The sequence below is a fragment of the Micropterus dolomieu genome, linkage group LG02 (genome assembly GCF_021292245.1).
Source record: "Micropterus dolomieu isolate WLL.071019.BEF.003 ecotype Adirondacks linkage group LG02, ASM2129224v1, whole genome shotgun sequence".
Taxonomy (NCBI): domain Eukaryota; kingdom Metazoa; phylum Chordata; class Actinopteri; order Centrarchiformes; family Centrarchidae; genus Micropterus; species Micropterus dolomieu.
Window position 1 is genome coordinate 31,751,288 of NC_060151.1, and position 17,604 is coordinate 31,768,891.

Here is a 17,604-nt window from a genome sequence, read left to right on the forward strand (position 1 = left end):
AAAAAAGTGACATGTGTTTAAAAACTGTTTTAACAGAAGAAAGTTTTTCTGTTGATGCTGCTGTGAATGCTGCCAAAGCCCCACTGAAGCATGATGGTGGTCTTCCACGCCCCCTTTACACACAAACACTCCTCTGCCACATAACTCTGAAGAGTAGCTAGCTCTGGTACATTTATTCATTTAGCTGACGCTTTTATCCAAAGCAACTTAGAGGTGAGGTGGCACTTCTCTCTCGCTGGTGTGCTGTCACCAGTTATGTGTTCATATGTTTTGAGGGTGTCTCTTGCCAGGGGCTGCCGTTGGCTCTCCTCGGTCTTAGTTAGCGCTCCAGTTGGACTGCCACAATGCGTGACAACCGTCCTTGCTGTCCCCTCAACATAAGCCCGCTGTGTGCGTCTGTGCGTGCTCTCGTGCACGTTTACTCCACACGCACAGCCCGTTGCCGTGATGTGTGTGTGTGTGTGTGTGTGTGTGTGTGTATGTGTGTGTGTGTGTGTGTTGTCCCTCTCTCACACCTGCTCTGCTCGTTTTGGGACTGGTTACAATGCATGACTCTCGCTCACAGCAGCAGGTGTGTGGAATGTGAGTGACGTGTTCAGCCATCCGGTTATCTGTTTTAAACACGGATGGCACTTGCTGCGTGTTGCATTTTCTGCAGCTTAATATATTAGGCGCTCGTCTTTCGTACTGAAGGTCCCTGGTTAGAAACCAGCCGGAAACACTGACCTATATTTTGGTCTCTTATCATGGATTGTATGCTGGTTAATGCTTATGACAGCTGGTGGTCCAGGGGGCATTGACTCCATCTGGCTTCGCCCTCATCCCAATAGCGACAGCTCTCTGAGGGCGAGGCCTATACGAAATAGAACGTTGGTTACGTATTGTAACCCCAGATTCTATGAGTATAGGTGTGACCCTCTAAACTGCGGCCCGACTGGTCCCACGTCGGCAGAAGAAAAAAAGCTGACCTATTGGTAGCGAATCTCTGGTCTGGCCGGTATTATATAGCCGAATTGCGGACCTGAGAGAGGCCCGTGCACGGCACATGGGCGCGAAAGAAATCTTTAGGACTGCGCATGCGTGCGGGGATGAACCCAATAGCGACAGCTCTTAGAGGCCTAGATGCCTCTCTCTCTCTCTCCCCTGAGCTTCCTGCAGCTGATAACACACACACTGCGTCAGTCGCTGAGTCGCTGTTGTCCCTACGAGAGGCATAGTGGGAAGCCCTCCTCTGTCCTCTGCTTCTCTGTCAGATAATCATATTCTCTCATTTTACAAATGTGCCACATTCACTGCCACTAAATGTCACACTAGAGCACCAGCATCTCAGACCAGAATAAATGAGCGCTAGGTCCGGGATCAGATCAGATGCATGATGAACATCAACAGTGACAACGAGCTGACGAGCGATGGATCGAGCTGCAGCTGAAGAACTCCACGGTGAGGAAAGGGCATTATTCTAGCTAGAATAAAACTGTCTTATGGGACAGGGAGTCTGGCGCATACTCTGCTGCGACAACACAGTCTGTCCACTCCACGTCGACGTTTTCTGTGAGTCTATTCACCATCATGGCTAACATGAACTACTTTCGAAAAGTGCTGTGGATTATGGTGATCCTTCTACTGATCACCCGTGATCTCAGAAGTGCAGCGTTACACCCGGATGGGTTGAGTGGCAACAAACTCACCTACTCCCGCCAAGATCTTCTCGCTCTCCGGGCTCCATCTCTCGGCCTAAAACCATTGGATATAATCCCAGCTGACATCCTACTCAACCCAACGAAACCAGGAAGCCGAGGAGGGGTACGCACCAGGTTACGAAGGCGCCCTTTCAATCCCTCCTTTCCCTCAGTTGTGATGGCAAATGTGCAATCTCTCCGGAATAAAATGGACATCCTACATGCCAGATGCCGAGTGGAGAAATCCTTTAGGGAGGCCTGCATCGTCGCGTTGTCCGTGACGTGGCTGAACAACTCTAGCCTGGACAATTTCACCATCATCAGAGCGGACCGGACAAGTGATTCCGGTAAGGAGAGGGGCGGAGGGGTCTGTGTTTACATTAACAACCGGTGCAATAACATCAAGATCCACAATAGGGTCTGCACACCTGACATTGAAATGCTGACTCTTTCGCTTCGCCCCTACTACCTCCCTCTGGAATTTCCCACGGTGGTCATCGGCTGTGGGTAAATCCCGCCTGGCGTGAACACCAACACAGCAGCTGAGCCAGCAGCCCAGAATGTCCATGCTATGCTGAGCAAATACCCTGACGCTCCGGTGCTTATTATGGGGGGTTTTAAGAGCTGCAGGCTGGACTGTGTCCTCCCATCATTTGAACAATATGTGGATATCCCCACAAGGAGGGAAAAGATGCTGGACTTGTTACTGTACTGTTATGGGAACATAAACAACGCTTATACAGCTCGCGTGCAGCCCCCAACAGGCGCCGCCGATCACATTTTCTTCCTGCTTCCGCAATACAAACAAATGCTGAAGAGGGAAAAACCAGCTACCTACAGCATCACACAGTGGTCGGAGGACGCAACTGCACAACTACAGGGGTCCCTTGCATGCACTGACGGGAGTATTTTTGATGGTGACCTGGATATAAAAACCGATGCCGTAACTCACTACATCAAGTTCTGCATGGCAACCACCATCCCAGGCAAAACTGTAAGATAAATTCCAACACCAGACCGTGGATGACCCACAAAATAAAACTCAAACTCAAGAGAAACAACAAGCATTCCAATGCAAAGACTCTCTCTCAGAGACATTAACCGCTCTGTGAAAAAAGAAATAAAAAAGGCTAAACTAGCATACAAGGACATAATAGAACAGGATTTCAGCAGCATGAACACCAGACAGGCATTACAGAAAGTCAAAACACTAACTGGCACCACGTCAAAAGCTAGTACGCCTGCACCTACTGACCCCAACTCATTCACCAGAGACCTAAACAATTTTCATGCCAGGTTTGACAACAGGAACTTCACCACTGTGCGAAAGATTGCTCAGGAGCCCACCCACCCCAGAGCAGCGAAGAGGTCTACCAGCAGCTCAGGAGGTGCAAAACTGGCAAGGCCCCTGGCCCTGATGGGATCACTGCACTTCACTGTACTCACTTTTCAAACTGTCCCCACCCTCTGGAAAACAGCCACCATCATCCCTGTCCCCAAGAAACCCCGCCCCTCTGAAGTGAATCATTACAAACCAGTAGCACTCACCTCAATAATTGCCAAATGTCTTCAGAAACTGGTACTGAACACCATCCTGTCTGCCCACAGCTGGACCCCTACCAGTTTGCCTACAAGGCCAAAAGAGGAACAGAGGATGCTGTAGCATGCCTCCTTCACGCTCTACATCATCATCCACAAACACTGTCAACAAAGACTTCTTGTCATTCATAAACTCAGGACTCTCTCAGTCAAACCACACCTACTGTATCATTGAACCCATCCTCTTGTACTGTGCTACCTGCTACTTCACCATGCTCTCTCTCACCAATAAGAATAAGCTACTTAAAATCACTAACACCTCCTCCAAAATAATAGCTCGTCCGACTCCCAACCTGCCAGCCCTCATCAATACCGCCTCTGCTCGTAGAGAAACTACGATAGTACAAAATCCCAACCACCCTCTCAACTCAAGCTTCACGCTTCTCCCATCTGGCCGTAGATACAGACAGCTGCTCTACAAAAAGGCACACTTCGGAAAAAGTTGTGTACCCTGCATTATAAGAGCGTTAAATTCAGAGAGAAGTTAATGATGTCACTTTTATGTTATGTGTAGATATGTGTATATTGTCCATGTCTATATTTTTGTACTATGCGTAGTTTGTGTGGAGAATTCATATTGAAGGTGCTCTTTGTACAGACCGTGAAAGCAAATTTCCTCCACTGAGGACAATAAAGAATGAATCTGAATCTGACAGTCCAGTCAGTAAGTAGCTTCTCATTAGTTTTAGTTTTTGTAAGAAAGAGCTGCAACAGTATAACAGATAGAAAACATGCAGCAGCGTTGTGTGGTCTCGCATAGTAACAGTACTGTTGCTGTGTTGCATTGTTAAGATCAGTGTTATTGTACCAGCTCAGTGTCCTGATGTTGTGTTGAGAATGTGGTTAAATCCAGATGAAGACGTGCAGTAAAGACATGAAAAGCAGAAGTGAGTCAGAGAAACATTTTCACACTCATGCTGTGGTTCAGCTGTTCAAACACGTTGTCACGGTTTCAAACGTCAGATCATATTATCAGTAACTGCAGTCAAAGTGAAGCTGCTGCTGATACAACTAATACTACAGTTAGTAGCATCAGCAGCATCATCAGCATCAGAACACTCTGTCTCTTCCTGTTTGGATCATTTGAACAATAAAGCTTATTTTGGATCTGCCACCAAAAAGGACAGGAGCAGACTACAACGGACAGTCAGGACTGCAGAAAAGATCATTGGTGCCAACCTGCCCTCCATTCAGGACTTATACATGTCCAGAGTCAGGAAACGGGCAGGAAACATTGTGCATCACACCCTGGCCACAACCTGTTCCAGCTCCTCCCTCTGGCAGACGCTACAGAGCACTGTACGCCAAAACCAACAGACTCACAAACATCACTCTGATGAACAGCTGACACACAACTTCAGGAGTAATCCCTGTATAATAACTTATATATATAAGTATATAACTTTGTAATAAAGTAACGTAGTAACTTAATGTGTATATCCACCTGGATACTGTTACCACCTTATTATTTATTTGTGACTTTCGTAACTCAGTACTGTTCATATTGTGTATATACTGTCTATACCATATCCATCTCATAATGTACATAATAACCCCTGCACAAAAAAATCCTTTGCACTATACTCTCAGTTCACTATTGGCTTACTGTCTTGCTGCCTACAAATGTTGTTGTCGTTGAGTGTATGTGTGTGTGCTCTGTGCTGAGCATTTTGTTACGCTGTCCTGTGAAGTCCAGAGTCAAATTCCTAGTATGAGCAAAAGGCCATTAAAGCTGATTCTGATTCTATAATGTTTCCTGTAGTTCTTCAGTCTTTTGCTGTATGTTTCAGTTCGGATACCTGCGTTAATGTGCTAACATGCGGTACACTGTGTACACACTATTTACACACCACATCTTTATAAAATTAAACATGCTTTATCTCAAACCAAACACAGATGTGGTACATTTACAACATTTGACCGCTTCTTCTTCTTTTTAAAGTCTTCTTCTAAAAAACAGCAAAAACCAGGCAGATCGTTATCACCATCATTTGACCATGATTATCAGCCGCTGCAGCTTCCTCTGCTGCCATTTTCAAGTCTGAAAATATGTTGGTGGTCCCTCATCTTCTGCTACGTAGCCAAGATGGCGTAGTGCTTTGTGCCATACTTGTCAGTGTGAATGCACTAATGCAGTCACAGTAGTAAGTGTAAGTCAGGAAGGGCCGAATTGAAACACACATTCTAATATACAGAATGTTAGCAGCATGTTAGCATGATGTTTAGTCTCAGTACAGCCTCACAGGGCTGCTAGCATGACTGCAGACTCTCAGTCAGGTTTGCAGTGGTTCACTTTCAAAGGTTTAATTTACTTACCTGTTTATCACTTATAATTATCCTTTTAAATATTTAATAATAATAATAATTAATAATTAATAATAGTTTTTTATTTTAGCGCTTAAGCAGTGTCCTCATCTGACCACACCCATCAGTGATGTCATGGTGTCCTGGAGTACACCTGTACATCACTGCAGTGTTAAGTAACTCTCAAGCCCCCATTCCTGTTTGTCATTGAATGGCTCCTGCTATGTAACATTAACATAAACAGGCCGAGCATGTAGCAGTCACCTGACATGTGACTCTTTCTGCTGTGGGGATTGGTTGGTGGTGTTGAAGGTGGGGCTCCCTGGTTCAGTGGAGAGCAGCTTAAACTGAATCTCTGACTGTGTTAAAGAGGAAATGAAGCTGAAGGCGTCACTCTGCTGTTCAGACTGACTGACAGTCGACATCCAGACAACATGAAGGCTTCATCTGTGTCTCTGCTGCTCGGTGAGTCCAACACATCCATCCATCCATCCATCCATCCATCCATCCATCCATCCATCCATCACAGCTCCAACACACTTCAGAGTCTGCACTCATACAGAGGAACCAGAACTGAAGCTGAGACCTAATCCAGACCTGGACTGAAGCAGGTAACTTCAGGAGTAACTTTGTAATGGCAGGTGTACCTTCCGGATTAACACGTACTACGAAAGGTGGATAGGCTTTACCTGAAGTCTGCTCTCGTGACAATTTACGCTGCATCTCTAAACTGCTCCGAGCAGGTTATCTTTGTGGATAACTCGACGTTACCCTGTATACGTGGACTACACACCACATCCGTACTCTGTTAATGAGAACTATTTGTACACACCACTTGATCAAATATTTCCTGACTTGTTCCACTGGGTTTGCAGCTGACATGAAGTTATTCTTAATCTTACATTCATACAGGCAGCCCTGCAGCCCCGGTGATTTAGGGAGATCTTGATTCATTAACCGGCCAATTTCTAAGATGTAGACCATCTGTATAGGCTAATTGAATTATTCTGAATGTTTTATATATTTAGATTTACTATTTTATATGTCCAAAAAATATGGAGCCAGGGTGGGGGTTAATGTTTCAAGGAAAAGATTTCCTAGATCAAAGTAGTAAATTAGCAAGAACCAGATTCTGAATTTCCTGAAATTAAGGTCACAAAAAATCCACATCACTCTGGTGTTTTCTTCTGAAGACACCCAACTCACAGAAAAGTCTCTAAAATCCCAATGTATGATAATATGGCGATGTGGGCTGAAATCACAAGTATTTCCTCACTGCTAAATCCAGTGGCAAAGTATAACTTTCCACTGCATGTATAATACACAGCATAGGTGTGTGTGTGTGTGTGTGTGTGATGTTGCAGCCTTGCAAAGTGAAGTAATGTGGTTCTAAAAAAATCAACTTTTAGAGTGTTTCTGTCATGAATGTATGACTATAATGTTTTTAACTTGTAGCTTAAGATTTGTGATTATTAAATCTTCCACAGTCATCAGTTCTTAGTAGATTTCATAGATTTCCTCTCCACTGGCTCTATTTTTTTTACAATAAACTTAATCTGCAATTGTATGTTACATCTTAATCATATTACACATAAAAGAAGAGTCCATGAAATACAAAATAGAGAATTAGCCTACAATAAGAACACGGCCATCACGGGGTTAGATAGCCGTTAATGTTTCTTTAAACTCCTCAAATTCTGACCAATCAGTGTGTACTCTGCTAGGAACGCGCCGCAACTCCAATTAAGTTAACACAGACTCAACAAACTAACTAACATCTTATTCACCGCCGTAGTACCGTGAAACACCAGTGTAGGTGGTCAGAGCTGGTTGAATTGAAGAACAGAGAAGGCACAGGAAACATCAAGCCTAATCCGGCTGCTGGCTATCATGCTGGAGGTTGGCTGACAAGTAAGCAGGTTCAGGTGCAGGCTGAGAATCAGGGGTGTTATGGAAGTTATAAGCTCACTCTGCTAAACTCATCATCAGCCAAGGTTTAGCTGACACTTCCCTCTGTGCCACAGTCAGAGCTTCCTCTTCATACCCTCTGCTAGGAGCACTCGTCCAACTACCATGGAGACACGAGAGAGTAATGTCGTGGAAATTGCGGTCAAATGTTGGCAACAATCATCCTCCCGATTGCAATTCGCCATTAAAAAGAAGAAGAAAAAGCAGACAAATGTTGCGATTGTCATTTGTGGAAAGTGCACAACGGCCGTGTTTGATTTGAGACAACCCTACCCTGTTAAAATGAACGTACACAAGTAGGTACGTTGTGTACACAGTGTATTTCATGTTAGTACACTTGCAGAAGTATCCGAATTGACAGCCTCAGAGAGTGTTTAGCATGTGAATATTTCCGGTAGGCTGTATGTGTATCAGCGTAGACCTGTATGGATCAAACTCGTAGAAGAATCCTTACGAAGGATCAGTTTGTTGACTTTTGCAGCACAACAGACTCCTGTTAGCATCAGATGTGTTGTGCAGTGTGACCACGGATTTCTTAACATTGACGGATATCTGAGTTAACAGACTTTTAAAAGCAGATAGTGACTAAAATTAAAAAGATTTGTCCTTTTTCAGACTCCCCAAGTTTGTATATACGATCAGAGGTGTTTTCAGCACCACTAAACTGAAGTGTGCTAAACACAGAGACTTATCTTGCTTTCATGTGTCACTTCCTCTCTAACTGTGACATTTCCATGGTTATTAATGTGGACACTGAGTTTCACCAAACCTGATGAAGAATCAGAAAAACACTGACATCTCTCCGGGTGCTCCGGCTTCCTCCCCCCGTCCAAAGAAAATTGCCCTTAGGTGTGAATGTGAGTGTGAATGGTTGTTTGTCTATGTGTTGCCCTGCGATGGACTGGCGACCTGTGCGTGGGGTGTGTGTTCGTGTGCAGAATCGACACAGAGCAGCAGAAGCCGCAGCCTGATAATAAATGTACTGTCTTCAGCCCTGGGGCCATTTAACACAGTGTTTCAGTGCCATCTTCTATCTGATTATTACGTTCCATTACGATTATTATGCCTGTTCTGTTCTGTACAGCCGTTCTTTCCTGCTGCCCTCTGCCTCGGGCTTTCATGTATGCACATGGATGGGCAGGGAGAACCCAGAACAGAGCCACACTGCCAATCAAAACTACAATGCCGCAATTTCAGTTCTTTGATGAAAGTTGTCCTGACTGAACTGTGGATCCTGTTCTAACCTCCATGAATTCCTGATGTCTCTACTCACCTCTGTTTTTGGGTTCTCCTGGTGCGTTCTCTATAAAAGGGCCATCCGAAACCAGTTAGTGTGGATTGGAAATGGCCAACAAAATCCTCCTCAGTATCACGTATGTGGAGTGTAGACACTGGAACACAAGGGAGTTAAATAACAAAAGCGATTCACACTGTGTAGAAGAAGGCAGGTCCAAAAAAGGCTAACAAATTCAAACAGATGCAGGCAGTATCTAAAGTCCAGAAATCCACAGTATAAATCCAAACAGGCAGAAAAAGCTCTAGACAGGCCAAATCCAAAATCCAGAACATAAGCACAGAAAAACAGCAGGGAGGCTCAGCAGAAGATGTAGACTTGGAAGTCAGCAGTCATTTTGTATTTCCTGTGTCAGTTTTTAAACAATGTTTGAGGCCTTTAGTATGCTCAAGAAGTCACTTCGCACCCGCACATGAACCGGTAAATATTTCGATTTGATGGCTCTATAGTGCTTGATGCTTGAAACCTCACAAACGTGTTGCGCACTTCTGGAGGGGGGTACTTTGCTGTCTGATATGGTTGTGGGCATGGTTGTAGAAGAATGGCTCAATAGCACCTCTTACAATATTTTAGGGTGCCGCCGGGGACCTACGCATAACACCGGCCACCAGCCCCTCTGGCCAGATTCAACTGTGTGGTCTGGACTGCGGTGCACTCGGAGCAGAGCCAGGTGTTGGGACAAGAAGTTCCCTCTCTGCTGGAGAAAGGGGCCATAGAACTCATTTCCCGGCCAGTCACGGAGTCCGGGTTCTACAGCCGGTACTTCATAGTTCCCAAAAAGGACAGAGGATTGCCTCCGATTTTAGATCTGCGGTCCCTGAACCAATCTCTGAGGAGATTCAGGTTCAAGATGCTCACCATCCCCGCCATCGTCAGCCACATCCAATCCGAGGATTGGTTCCTCACAGGAAGTTCCTGAGGTTCGCCTTCAGGGGCGCGGCGTACCAGTATCAGGTTCTTCCTTTCGGCCTAGCACTCTCTCCTCGCACGTTCACCAAATTCATGGATGCAGCTCTGGCCCCGCTGAGGCTCCAAGGCGTCCGCATACTGAACTACATCGATGACTGGCTCATTTTGGCTCAGTCTCCTCGTCCTCGCCCACCTTCAGCGTTTGGGGCTGCAGCTCAAGAAGAGCGTGCTGACGCCCGCCTAATGGACTACGTTCCTAGGGGTGGTGTGGGACTCAATGACGATGCGGGCCCACCTGTCGCCTGCACGCGTCGGGTCCAATTTGTCCTTAGTGACCAGAGTGAAGCTAGGCCGCACCATCACTGTGAAACACTTTCAGAGGGTGTTGGGTCTCATGGCGGCAGCGTCTGGCCTGCTGCACATGAGAGCCCTGCAGTGGTGGTTAAAATCCAAGGGATTCTCCCCGAGGGGAGATCCGCTCTGTCTGATACGGGTTATGACCAGGTGCCTTCGTTCCCTGTCTGTATGGAGGAAACCTTGGTTCCTGTCCCAAGGTCCCGTGTTGGGAGCGTCATGTCGCCGGACAATAATTTCGACAGACGCCTTGCGCGCTTTGCGAGAGGCTCCTGGCAGGAGCATCATTTTTCTTGGCACATAAATTGCCTGGAAATGTTGGCGGTTTTCAGAGCTCTGAGGAGTTTTCTGCCCGCTCTCCGCGGCCGCCACGTCCTTGTCAGGACCGACAACACGGCGGTGGTGGCCTATTTGAGTCACTAGGGGGGTCTGTGCTCGCACCCATTATGCAAGCTGGCACATCAGATCCTCCCGTAGTCCCAGCAGAGACTGCTGTCTCTCAGAGTGACATATATCCCGGGGACCCAGCAACAGGGAGCAGATCTGCTGTCGAGACAGGGGCTGAGGCCAGGGAATGGAGACTCCACCCCGAGGTGGTGGAGTTACTGTGCGAAAGGTTCGGCCCTATAGACGTGGACCTGTTTGCGTCTCAAGAGACTACCCACTGTCTACTGTGGTTCTCCCTCTCGCCCCCAGCCCCGCTAGGGCTGGATGCCATGGTGCAGACGTGGCCAAGGCGGCTTCTGTATGCTTTTCACCCAGTCGCTCTGCTCCCGGGGGTTCTGGAGCGGTTCCGTCAGGACGGTGTCAGCCTACTGCTATTACCCCCATTTTGGCCGGCCCGAGTGTGGTTCTCGGACATAATATCGCTCCTCGAGGGCCCGCCATGGCAGGTCCCTCTGAAGAGGGGCCTGCTGTCTCAGGCGGAGGGCCAGGTCTTTCACCATTGCCCCGCCCTGTGAAGACTGTGGGCCCAGTTCCTTGAGGCGGGCCTGACGCCGGGAACAGTCGAGACGCTGCTCAGCTCCAGAGCCCCGTCCATGAGAAGGAAGTACGGCCTGAAGTGGAAAGTGTTTGCCACGTGGTGTAGAGAACGGGCAGTGGACCCATTTACCTGCCCGGTGACTATGGTACTGGAGTTCCTCCAGGACCGTTTCTCTACTGGCCTTTCCCCATCCACACTCAAGGTGCACGCCCCTCTGAGGGATGGGCCTCTGGGGAGGCTTCCACTGGTCATGCACTTCCGCCGTGGTGCCCGGAGGATGAGACCCGTGACTCATTCCAGGGTTCCCACTTGGGACCTGGCGGTGGTTCTCGAAGCGCTAGCTGAGGCCCCCTTCAAACCCCTGGAGTCGGCTGAGGCCAAGCACTTGACCCTTAAGATGGCCTTTCTCCTCGCTATCACCTCTCTGAGGAGGTTGGGGGATTTCCAGGCACTTTTGGTTTCTCCTCAATGCCTGGAGTTTGCCCCGGGGAGGGTCAGAGCCATCCTGCACACCTGTCCGGGCTATGTCCCTAAGGTTCCGTCCAGGTTGGCAGGGTCTATAGTGCTGCAGGCGTTTCATCCCCCACCTCATGTGACGGTGGAGGACGGGAGACTTCATCTGCTCTGCCCGGTCAGAGTGCTGAGTATTTAGACTCTGAGGTCCTCCCAGTGGAGGAAAGCAGACTAGTTGCTGTTGTTGTGACGTCATGAGAGGTTTCCCGAGCGGGGTACCCAGTGGCAGTGTCTCTGAAGGTGAACAAAAACGGTCGGCTTCCAAACATAAACACAGGCTTTATTGTCCGTTAGGAAAACAAACATAGGTTACACGTCCTCTTCTCTTACCCAAAAAGTCCAACGTAAAGTGTCCCGGTGGGGAAAATAACAGAGTTCAGATTTAACCAATCTCACTTCAGTCAACACACAAAGTTCAAACTTCCTTTGCCGAGTTGGTCTCTGAGCAGCCGATCTGGTAGCTTTCACTCCTCCAACCCACCTCCCCAGGCTTCATCAGGGATTGGACACACCTGCGGCTTCCTACGGTGTATGGCCTTCTGGGGTATGTAGTGTAAGTGGCGGCCATTTTGGGGTCACGAGGCTGCTGCATCCTGGGAGATGTAGTGGGGATGGCGGCAGCCATCTTGAAGCCTGACATCCGCCCACAGACTGGAATGTAACGCCCCCCTACCACCTCCCCTGGTGATGCCACAGTTTGTTTCGGGTCCCCCAAGTCTGGGCTGGCATCAGTCAGCAACTGGATCGTTCAGTCGTCGGTCCGCCACACCTCACCCCGCCTGGAGTGCCTTGCTTCATAGCAAAGAGCTAATGTGTCCGGTGTGCCGGCGTGCTTATTTATGCCTCCAGTTACGCCGTCACACGCTACCGTTCTAGCAACGCCAATAGGATTGGTGTAGTTTCATTGATGATTTCAGTCCTGCCACGCCCAGAGGCGTTCCCATAGTGTCGTCACCGAAGCAGTGTCTCGTTCCCTTTCTCGGGGAACAAGGGTTACATACGTAACCCGAGACGTTCTGTAGACGAGGACAGAACACGTATAAAAATATATATATAGAACACATTGAAGCTCTGGCAAAAAAACATAAATTTACCCTGGCCTTTTTATATTATACATTTTTTAAATCACACAAACACAAACACATAAAAAACTGGTTGCAGGATTATTCCTGTCTTAGTTAGACTACAGTGATAACATCTGTTGATTTGCATGTCCATCTGCATTGTCGAAGCTAGACATTCTTTATCATGTGGCTCTCAGGTTCATTACAAATGCTGCACCCTGTATGACATGGTAAACTGTCATCTCTTAAAACGCGTAAGATGCTACACTGGTACTTACTCCCTCGTCCTGGAATGAATTGCAGTCTGAGATTAAGATTTGCATACCAATCACTTTAGCTGCAAAAAAAGAACATCAGACATTCTAACAGGCTTATGCACTTGTATTTAAATTTTTGAGCATTTGTAGTTAGATATCTACATTTAGGCTCTGCTTTTACTTTTGTTTATGTATTAATAACTCATTTATTTTGCCTATACAAATATTTGAACAAATTATTAGTCACTTCTTACTATATTTTAATTTTTGAATTGTTAAATGTATTGCATTTCAACTCATGGTTTAAAAAGTGTTGTTTTTATTTGTGATATACAGGACTGCCTTGCAAAAGAGACTTTTCTGTTAAAATAAAGGTTAAAGAGAAAAGCATTTGATTTTCTTCTATTTATCTTTATTTATATTTTATATTTTAATATGGATTTCAGTCTCTTAAGTGTTTTCTTGCTTTTACTGATTTGTTTTTATGTTTTATTGCCTTTGCACTTGTTAAAGCACTTTGTAACTTGTTTTTGAAAAGTGCTCTATAAATAAAGATTATTATTATTATTATAAAGAGGTCGTTCAAGGTCATATGAAGGTGTTTGTGTTTTCTGTTACAGCCATTCAACATCGAAACATATTGATTGGTGGGTTGATCTTTATCTTCCTGTTGGTGGCTGTCATCCCACCCATCAAATATTTAGGATACATCAGGTGTAACAGAAAAGGTATGTGTGTGTGTGTGTGTGTGTGTGTGTGTGTGTGTGTACGTCAATCCTCATGCAGCACAGCAAAAAAAAATGTGACCAGCACCGAATTGGATATGTGACACTGATAGGAATGCTCACTAGCCGATCGATCAGTGCATCCAGAGCTGGACTGTCCAATAGGCTTATTACTCTCAAATGGTCCAAATGAAGCAAGGCCCCACCTCACCCTGTGGTGATGGGCGGACAACGTCTTCTGAAGCTTTTGAGGCTTCTTCCTGATTGTACAGAAGCTTCAAAGACAGACACAGCACAGTGACATCTAGTGGTTTGCTGAAATTATAGCAGCCATGAACCCGACACTGTGGAGAAATAATGGATACAACACCTTGTTGTACATGTACATTAAAAGCCTGAGAACATTGTGTTAATTTTGATCTTTGCATCATTAAAGTCCTGCAACATATGTAACCTACATGTTGCTACCAGCGACAAATTATTATTTAAATTATGTTTTAAAAAAGTTTCCTTAAGTTATAATTATCTGCCATGACAGCAGTCTGTATGAAGGACCTCGACTCGGTTCGGCCCTGCTCCGTTTTCCACTGCAGATAGTACCCAGAGATAGTGACAGCGGGAGCAGAGGGCTCTGTGAGCGGGCGGCTGGCCAGCCTCACAGGCTCCTCCCGCGCAGCCACAACTTCCTGTTGCTGGACTCTGTCTGGTGCACGCAATGACGATGCAGTGAATAGTGAATATTCTCTTTGACCAATCAGCAGTCGTGTTTTCAAGTCACATTTTAATATCGCCTCAGCTCGCTTGGATCCTCGACGGAGGTGATACGAAAAAAAGTACCTGGGAGCAGGTACAGGTCCAACTTTTCCTCAGTGGAAAACCAAAAAAGCGCGACTAGAGTCGAGCTGGACCGTGCAGTGGAAAAGGGGCTTTAAATTCAGTGTTGTCCCCTCAGAAAACCGTTGCGACCCATAAGTTTATCCATGACTTTATAACTACACGGTTTACATGTCAAGATGGCTCTCAGAAAGAGTCTGCTGTTGAGAAGGAATATGTTACTGTTAATGTTGGAAGCAGAATATCTTTTTTAAGGACATGATTCTACAACTCTTTATGGAAACAGCAAACAAGTGAGTTGATGATCTTGTTAAAGACATCACAGAATACAAATGAAGCGCAGGTGGATAATCAGGAAAAGACCAGCGATGAGATTTAAAATGTGCCGAGGAGCACGCGGGGACATAAACAAAGCAAATCAGCGCTATTACTGGATGGGAAATCTTGAGGTGAGGTCAAAAAGCAATAACGTTATTATTATTATAGAATTCTGAATACCAATGTCAGAGCGGGTAAGAAACTGAGAACAAGGTCCGCCGCATACTAGCTGAAAAGTTAGAAATGAAAGAAGAAAGAAGATTCTTACTACAACCGGGGCCTATAATCTGGTTCAGGTTATTAATTAATAAGACAGGAACTGTATCAGCCACATGTACATAGATATACATGTACACTAATGTTGCTGAACTCTGTTCTGAAGCCACCACATAAATTTCTATCGGCTTTAGGGATTCCTATCTGACTGACAAATATATTGGAAATTGAGGAACTATGTCGCTAAATTGAATAAAAAGAAGCAACTGTACTATGAATCCAGGAATAATTATATAAAACATGATGGAAAAAAGTTCTGGAGCACTTTAAATGATATCATGGGCAGACCTGGCCTATGTTTTATTGCCCTGTTAAATGCTTTATAACACCAGATGTGAACAGCACAGCCCCATAGATAATGTTAGATAGATAATATAAACAGCTTTAAAGGCTAATAGCTTAAATTGAATAAGACCCTAGTGCTATTAAAATTATTAACTTAATCATTGACCTTAATAATACAGTTTAAGAGTATACTATGGTATAATACTAGTACTTATGTAGTTTGTAAAAGTTGACCAGCACGGCTAAGGCTGATGTAAAGCTGATGATACAGGGGGCAACTTTTTGAGCAATGTTGCTGGGCAATGTTGCTGGAGGCAAGTCCGATTATGTTTTGAACGGATTGTGGTGGTGCGGGGCAGGTGGCGGAGTGGTGGGGGAAGGGGATTACGGTAGTAATCTTTACTCATTACCACTGATGGTAACGTTGCCCAGCACGATTGCTCTAAAAGTTGCTCCGTGTATCATCAGCTTAAGACTGTAATGTTAGACGTTTAGTGCAGACATTGGAAAATGGAGCCAGTTGACTTACATACCTTTATCTTTATCGCATCTCTTCTTCGAGCCTCTTCTTTGGTCTATGTCCAGACAAATATTTACGTCTCCTCAGACATCAGAGCCTCTGACTGACCCAGCATAAGGAGTGACATCACAGGGTCAGTCAGGGTCAGGAGTCGCGGGGATGTCCAAGCAAGCTGAACCATCCGGGCAGCTGATGTCCCATAATGAATAACTAAATTAATAACCGCTGTGCTGATTATGATAACTAACAGAGAGCTTTATTTCATTTTATTTAAAAAAACGTTCCTTATTTCAGTGAAGTTTTTCCACCCCTAGCTGGCAGTGACTGTAAGGGGCCCTCTGCTGGCCACGGGGCCCTATGCCACCGCAAAGGTCACTTATTGCTTACAGGCAACAGGGTTTATAATCTGCTGCTCAGAAAATATAACCACGCGTGAACTAGGGGGCCCGAATACTTGATCGTTGGGTACGCATTCAATTTTCATTCTTAGGATTCGAATATTGGGAGCATTTTCAAGTTGATTAGTAAGCTGTAGGCTACAGAAAAGAAACAAAAAGATTGTAGAAGAAGGTTTAGTAGTTAAAAGTGAATTTAGCACAATAACGTGCTGTTTAGTTAGCGTCCCGTCTGCTGTCCCTGGACACCCAGTCGTCTAAAGTATACCTGTATTCTGCTCAGCTCAGCCTCTCTCACAGACTGGACTCTCAGCTACGAGTCCCCCCGGCTCTGCACAGAATTTACTTTAAAATGACTTACAATCACTAATTATGTCAGAGGCCGCACGCCTCTGAAGCAACAAGGGGGAAAGTGTCTTGCTCAGGGACACATTGGTGGATGTGTCACTGTGGAGAATAGAACCCGGGTCTCCATTATCCACTGCAGCATCACCACCCCCCAACCCGGTTCTGCACGCATAGCCTTCCAGTCTCTGGAACAGACAACAGACCTCTGCCCGAGGATCTCAAGGTACGTGCTGGTGCGTATGGGACTAAAAGGTCAGAAATATAACAAGGCGAGAGGCCATGAAGAGCTTTAAAAGTGATCAATAGAATTTTAAAGTCAATTCTAAAACATACTGGGAGCCAGTGTAATGAAGCTAAAATAGGAGTAATGTGGTCATATTTCTTTGTTCTGGTTAAAAGCCTGGCAGCTGAGTTCTGGAAAGTCTGGAGTCGATCAGTAGATTTTTGGGTTAAACAGGTGAAAAGGCTGTTGCAATAATCCAGGCGTGATGAGATGAAGGCGTGTAAAATGGTCTCGGTGTCCTTAAAAGTTAACATACATCGAATTTTTGCTATATTTCTAAGTTGATAAAAACATGATTGAACAAGCTTTGTGGTGTGCTGCTCGAAATTTAAATTACTATCAAACCAAACACCAAGGTTCTTTGCCACAGGCTTAATGTGATTTACTAGGGAACCAGCAGATGGCAGTATTTGATTTGCCATCTGCAGGGACCCGATGACCAGGATTTCTGTTTTGTCTGAGTTCAGCTGGAGGAAATTATTTGACATCCATTTTTTAACTTCACAAAGGCAGTTGTTAAGTGAACTCAGCATTCCAGGGTCTGTGGACCTGACGGGCAAGTATATTTGTGTGTCATCAGCATAAATATGAAAAGAAATGCCATGTTTATGGATAATATGTCCAAGGGGAAGCAGATACAAGGAAAACAAAATGGGTCCTAAGACCGACCCCTGAGGCACACCATATTTAACTG

At 45.6% G+C, this 17,604-nt stretch overlaps 1 protein-coding gene across 1 annotated transcript in view; it reads right to left on the reverse strand.

Annotated features, from left to right (window-relative positions):
• Positions 1–12,025, reverse strand: part of LOC123967439 (DELTA-sagatoxin-Srs1a-like) — a 16,636-nt gene extending 4,611 nt beyond the window's left edge. Inside the window, exons 1-2 of the mRNA XM_046043535.1 lie at positions 11,936–12,025; positions 8,824–8,941 (exon numbers count right to left, since the gene is read on the reverse strand). The gene's annotated coding sequence lies outside the window, so the exon portion shown is untranslated. The remainder of the gene's footprint in view (positions 1–8,823; positions 8,942–11,935) is intronic.
• Positions 12,026–17,604: the final 5,579 nt, after the last annotated feature.